This window comes from Sorghum bicolor, chromosome 4 (assembly GCF_000003195.3).
Source record: "Sorghum bicolor cultivar BTx623 chromosome 4, Sorghum_bicolor_NCBIv3, whole genome shotgun sequence".
Taxonomy (NCBI): domain Eukaryota; kingdom Viridiplantae; phylum Streptophyta; class Magnoliopsida; order Poales; family Poaceae; genus Sorghum; species Sorghum bicolor.
In genome coordinates, this window is record NC_012873.2 from 54242940 (window position 1) to 54250025 (window position 7086).

A 7086-nucleotide genomic window follows, 5' to 3' on the forward strand; every position below is an offset into this window, starting at 1 on the left:
GCCGCGAGGCCCGCGCCTGCTCTATTATAGAGGGCGGTGCTGAGATTCGCGCTCGTGGAGTGTTGGGTCGGCTTCGGGTGGGCCGGGCCGTCGGATCCGTGCGGGAGCGGGACTGTCCACTCCCAGCGGGGGGTTTTCTAAAACCCTAACCCTAAGGATCGGGTGCGCCGCGGCGTTGCTGCGTTCGGCCACATGAGTGACGGTGTAGCCGTGTACCCGTGTGTATAGAGTAGGAACGAACCAATTGGACACCCGGGCCTGGTTGAGTTCACTCCGAAATCCAAAAAGTTTTCAAGATTCTCTGTCATATCGAATCTTGTGACACATGCATGAAACATTAAATATAGACGAAAATAAAAACTAATTACACAGATTGTCTGTAAATCGCGAGACGAATCTTTTGATCCTAGTTAGTTCATAATTAGACAACATTTGTCAAATAAAAATGAAAGTGCTATAGTAGCAAAATCCACTAAACAAGGCCCGGTTAAGTTTTCCATTTACTGATTTATATTACCGTGTTAAAAACTTTTTTAACATATATATCCATCCAATAAATTATGCTTAATGTGCTATTACCAACCAATGAACACGCCACGTGTTCGTTAAAAAAAAATGAACACGGCACGTTTCCTTTTGGAACACCTAGCATCAGCACAGCCTTAGGTCTTATTTACTTCCATCCAAAATCCTAAAATTTTTCAAGATTCCTTGTCACATCGAATCTTTAGACGCATGCATGGAGTATTAAATATATACAAAAATAAAAACTAATTACATAGTTTGGTCGAAATTTACGAGACGAATCTTTTAAGCTTAGTTAGACCATAATTGGACAATAATTACCACAAACAAACAAAAGTGTTACAGTGTCGCGAAATCTTTTCGTCCACAAACTAAACACGGCCTTATCCTTTCCCTTTCCTCTCTTTCTTCCCTCCATTCCAAACTCACCATTCTTCAACATGCTTATTCGGCCCAAATCCATCTAGGCCCTAGGCGGTGCCTAGGATCCAAAGAATGTGTCTACATCTAGCTGCTCTCTTTTTCTGAATTATACAAGTTATTTTAATATTTTTAGATTTCTATATTATATTATATATCTAGATATAATGTATATCTAGATGATAGAAAAACAACATATTTAAAAATAAAGAAAAATTACAATTTGAAGCGGAGTAATATCTATACCTTTATTTTTTCTAAATATTAAGGTCATGTTTGTCCAAGCTTTTTGTCATTTTTAGACTACTAACTTTTGCATTTTTCAAAAGCCTAACAACTCGTATAAGCCAAAAGCCTAAAAACTCACTGTGGCTTTTGGCTTCCGAGAGCTTTTATAGCTTCTCAAAAGGTCTAAAAACTCCAAAGAAACTAAGCAAGCAGGTCCTACAGAGATAAATGTTCGTCTTTTTTACTTCTCACAGTGCTATCACACCTCTCCACGTTATATATATGAACTAGACTTATGGTCCATGCTTCCAACGAAGATACGATGCTCAATTCCAAGACATGTCGTGACAGTATGATGTTTAATTACAGAACATATTGAAACTTATGACAGTGGCGGATCCAGGATGAAGGCCAAGGGGGGCTAAATAGTAAACTTATTGGGTTAAAGCTAGAGATTAATAAAAATTTAAGGCTAATTAACCCTAATCTAATGGACAAATCATACTTATAGGGGGGTGGAGCCCACCCAGCCCCCCCTTTGGATCCGCCATTACATATGACGATTGTTTGAATCAAATCATCCAAGTGTCCGCACAACAAATTATACATCCCATTACAAAGTGTGGACACATCTACTAGTCTATAATATCTACTCTATCCATTCAAAATGTAAGTTATTATAGCTTTTATAGGTCCATCTGTCTAGATACGTAGCAAAAACTATGTGTCTAAAAAAGCCAAACGACTTACAATTGAAAAATAATGAGAATATAACTATATCTATATTTGTATCTGTATAGTCATATATATTGTATTTATACTAGTATCTATATTTAATATTAAAGAGTCATGTGATTTTTTCCGTCTGTCTTTTTTTACTTTTCAAAATGCCCTCACGCCCTCTATATCTCATATGTGATTCAAAGTTATGAATCATGCTCATACGGGAGGACGATTCATTTCCGACTATTACATATATTTAGGACGATTTGTTTTCGTTGCAACACACTAGCATATTTGCTAGTTACATAATAAACCAAAAATATGTACCCTAAACAATTATATTTTAGTTACGTAGGAGCATCTCCAATATTTTGGCAAATGACTTCATATTTATAACTTTTTAACAAAATAAGAAAAAATCCTCTCCAACAATTTGGCATCCCAATTTCTCATATTTTCTAACTTGGCATATCTCCTTATCTAGGCGCAAATATACGTGTGAGCTCCGTGCTTGACATTGGTCTTTCATTTTGTGAGCGGGTTTTGGGGTTTTTAAAAATGAAATTTGCCAAACTGTAAGAGATGAGATCTTTTTTCTCTCTATATTATTTTGGGAGTTGGCAAACAACAAAATTTAGAAAATAAATTTTGCCAAACGGTTGGAGATGACAAGGCAAAACATGTATCCTACAAAGTAAGTTACATTGGCGTTCCCTAAATTATCGTTGTGTTCTTATTCAGGTCCTTGAATTACTAATTTGCACGTTAGGCTCACTGAACTTCTAAAGTTGTCTCGTCGAGTTCAAACCCACCACGAGGCAATACTTTATTCGATATGGCAACACAGGTGACACATGATTTATGCAAGTCATGGGATCCTTCTATTCCTTGTATTATCGTCCTTCTCCCTTCCTCCATTTCCCAGTGTATTCATAACCACCATCGTTGGGCCACATCATCATACATCTGATATTCTTTGGTAAACAATATTTTACGAGCATCTTCAGAAGTTTGATAAAATAATTTCCTATCTTGATTTTTTAGTAAAAAGAGAAAAAAAAGTCTCCTCCAACAGTTTGTAAAAGAGGTACTTAAAAATAAAAAGTTATTAAATATCTTCCTCAACTCAAAAGTTTTGCAAAGTGAAGAGAACTCTCTATCCCTAAACCAAAAAACAAGAAATAGATGTGGACTCTACTATTAATTTTTAAATTTTAGAAAGCAAAATTTTAAAAAGCTATTAGAGCTTATTGTTGGAGAAGAACACAATTTAAAGTTGCTTTTTCTTTTATTTACTTGCTAGGTCTATTAATTTAGCAAGTAAATTATAGTAAACTCCTTGCTAATAGTGCAACGCTTCCTACATCCAAAGAAGATCGCCTTACTGCGCCTCCCCGTTGCCACCACCACCAGTGAAGACACCCCTTTCACCTTGACCATCGGTTTCAACCAAGGTCGTTAGGATTAGGATAGTACTAGAGATTATCTTTTTGACTGAAATTATCAGATTCTACAAATATTTATATTTATATATAAATTATTGCTTGCAAAAAAATGATTGTAATACGTTATAAAGATTCAAGACTAGTATCAATTTTAATTAGTTTAGTTGACTTTCTTTGTAAATTTAAGTTGGCTCATTGACATTATTTTCGTTCCACCTTATAGCTTTAAACAATATTGTCACAACCAAACCATTTAAAATTATTTTATGTCAATAATTATGATAGCGGCGGCATAGGTTTGGGTCCTATGTAAGAGATCTACTAATTTTATGGGATTTTATAGAGAATTTGTGCTAATAAGTATTATAAAACTTAGGATACATGAGTAACTCCAATGGTTTTGCATTTTTTGTTTGGCAAAACATAGAGTTTGCCAACTCATAAATAAATATGGCAAAGCTAAAAAAAGTCCATCTCCAACTGTTCCCCATAATTCTTTTCTAAAAAATAGAAATATGGACCCACTTGTTGCCTATTCTTTTTCCCCTCAGGCGCCGCCGTCAGTTCGTACGGTTTTTCTTTTTCTTCATCGTTAGGTCACAGCTATTCTCCATCGCCGCCATCCGCGTGATATTGCTCGTCACCAACACGTCAGCGAAGAGTCCCTAGTCGCCGGCGATTTCATCCAACCGGCCACTGGATGGTGGGCGACGGCGACACCATGGACAACCGCGCGGGAACTCCGACGGCGGTGCGCGGGAGAAGGAGTAAGCGCGCGGGAGAAGGATACGCGCGGTGGAGGAGTCTCTCCGTCGTGCAAAAATACTAATGTCAAGCCTCGTGGACTTTTGCATATATACATTTTGACCCTCCATTTGCCAAGTTGCCAAATTTATCAAAACTAATTGTCAAACTGTTAGAGAGTAATTTTTAGAGTATTTTTCAAAAAATAAAAATATCTAACTCAATTGCAAAATTGTTGGAGTTGCACGATATCACAGCAGTTTGGAACTTTGGAACCTAGAGTTACACGGTTGGTGATGCGATCTCCTCGAGCCGGGACAGTTACACTAGTTTGGATTAAGAAGAAGATATAATTCCCGGTGCGCTATCACAAAAAAGTTGCTCTAGCATCTCTACCAATTAAAAAGGATTGTTTACCTCTGCCACAATTTAAGTTTTTCTACCTGTATGAACCCTACGGTTTGTTTTTACTCATTTTGAAATAATGAATGCAATTTGATTCGCCTGCAAGACTACCACGAAATAGGAAAATTCAAAACTCCATAATTATCAATTGGTTGCCAAGATTAGCCCTTGTCCTACCCTACTTACGATTACGAAATGATGCTTATATCCTCTATGGATACTCAGGCCGTGCAAAGAGCATCTCTAAGGATTTTGCATAATTGACTTGACATTTGTTGTTGTTTGCAAACTCCCAAAACAAAATGCAAAGTCTAAAATTTAGGTCATCTACAAAGATTTTGCATAATTGACTTGACATTTACTCAAAGTGGACCTGGATGCGAATTTTTTTCCGTGTAGCACGCTGCACGCGGTTGTGGTTCCTTCCCGCGCGGTCGACTTCTTCGCGCATCTAGGTACCCGCACTGCCAGTTCTATTGCCAATCAGGTCGCCGCCATTTCCTGCCTTGCTCCTCCCCATAGCGATCAGCAGCGGACGGCGACACGTGGAGGGCCAGTGCTCGCGATGGAGTCCCTCGCGACTTCGATCGGCTATGGATGGCGACATGTGAAGGGTCGGGAGGGTTTCTGTCGCGATCGATGGAGCATATATGATGCGAAGAAAAGTCCGGATCAGGGGCCGGGAGACACGCGCGATCGGGCTTTTGCCAAGTCGTCCGCGGCTTAGCAATTATGCCAAGTTTGCTCTCTCATTTTTCAAGTTGCCCAAAATGCAAACTCCAAATGCAAAACCGTTGGATACCTTATTTTATGATTTTTGGCAAATTAAAAGAATGCAAATCACAAATATAAAACTGTTGTAGATGCTCTACAATCTATTCTTAGACCTATTTGGCATGGCTTTGGCTGTGGCAGTAGGCCAGTAGCTCATGCGGAGGAGACAAAGGAGCAGTATCGATCACTTTAGGCCTTGTTTAGTTGACCAAAATTAAAAAGTTTTCAAAATTTTCCGTTACATCGAATCTTTCGGCACATGCATAAAGCATTAAATATAGATAAAAATAAAAATTAATTGTACAGTTTACCTGTAAATTGCGAGACGAATCTTTTGATCCTAGTTAGTCTATAATTGGACAATATTTGCCACAAACAAACGAAAGTGCTACAGTAGCGAAATCCAAAATCTTTTCGCATCTAAACAAGACCTTAATAGGATGTTCCGTTTTCTCGTGAACAGTAGATTCAAACAAAAAGTAACATTGTCCCTAGCAAAAAAAAAGAACGATCTTTTAGCCATACCAAACACTTTAAAATCTCTCTCTCTGTGTACCATATTTAGTTTGTTCTAAGTCAAACATTGTATCTTTGATCATTGATTTCAAACAAGTTATATAATTTCATGTCATAAGATTTATATTTTTTAGATTTCTTACAAGAAATACTATCATACTATATAATTCATATATTGTTAAACTATAAGGACTTTAAAAATGGTTTGGTCAAAGATTGCAATGTTTGATTTAGGATAAACCAAATGTGACACTTGGGCCCTGTTTAGTTACACCCAAAATGCAAAAATATTTTGGGTTTGGGTCACTTTTTTGCATATGGGAACTAAACAACACCCTATAAAGTTACCAAAAAGATACCCCGTAAACTTTTGGGTTTTAGGAGGTAGGAGGCCCAAAATTGTGTAAAATGTTTTTGGGTGACGTGCATGCTCTCACATTTGTTTGCTATAAACCAAAAAAATTAGCATGCGTCTAAACACCAACCTGTAAAGTTTGTATTCGTAAAATTTATGACAAAAAGATTTGGATTGTAAAGTTTTTTCATTATTTGAGAACTAAGGCCTTGTTTACTTCCAAAATTTTTTGCAAAATAGGAATAGTAGCACTTTCGTTTGTATTTGATAAATATTGTCCAATCATAGACTAACTAGGCTCAAAAGATTCGTCTCGCAAATTACATGTAAACTGTATAACTAGTTATTTCTTTTATCTATATTTAGTGCTCCATGCATGTACCGCAAGATTCAATGTAATGGAAACTATGAAAAATTTTACAAAATATTTTGGAAACTAAACAAGGCCTAGACAGTCCCTTGAAAAACAGAGAGAGTAGGAGGCAAACAAAATTAATGTCAAGGATGAGGCATGCAGGATACTCTTCTAGGAAACAATGACCAACCAGCCTTTGCCCTCGGCGGGACAAAAAAAATAGAAGCCAAAAATATAATGCCAAGGACACAAAAAAGTAAAATTAATGTCAAGAATGGGATTTGAACCCATGCCCTTTCGGACCAGTACCTGAAACTGGCGCCTTAGACCAGCTCGGCCATCTTGACATTTTGGGTGCTTGTTTTGTATAAAGGCTATTTATTGGATCATGCAGACACATTACACAGCCACAATCCTCTTTAAGATATAGGTTGGTTTGCTCTGAATCCTATGTTTTTTTTGCCTTCTATTAGGGGATGCAATCTCCTGGCAGCCAATTCCAGAGTGTATCAGTCCCTCTTGCTAAAAAATACATGTTTTACAATCTTCAGTTCATTCCTTAATTGCATCATTAACTAATTTCCACTGCATGGAGT

General features: G+C 37.3%; 1 non-coding gene across 1 annotated transcript; it reads right to left on the bottom strand.

Moving 5' to 3' along the window:
• On the bottom strand, positions 6757-6837 carry TRNAL-CAG. The gene has a single exon. It is a non-coding gene; the product is annotated as a tRNA-Leu (tRNA).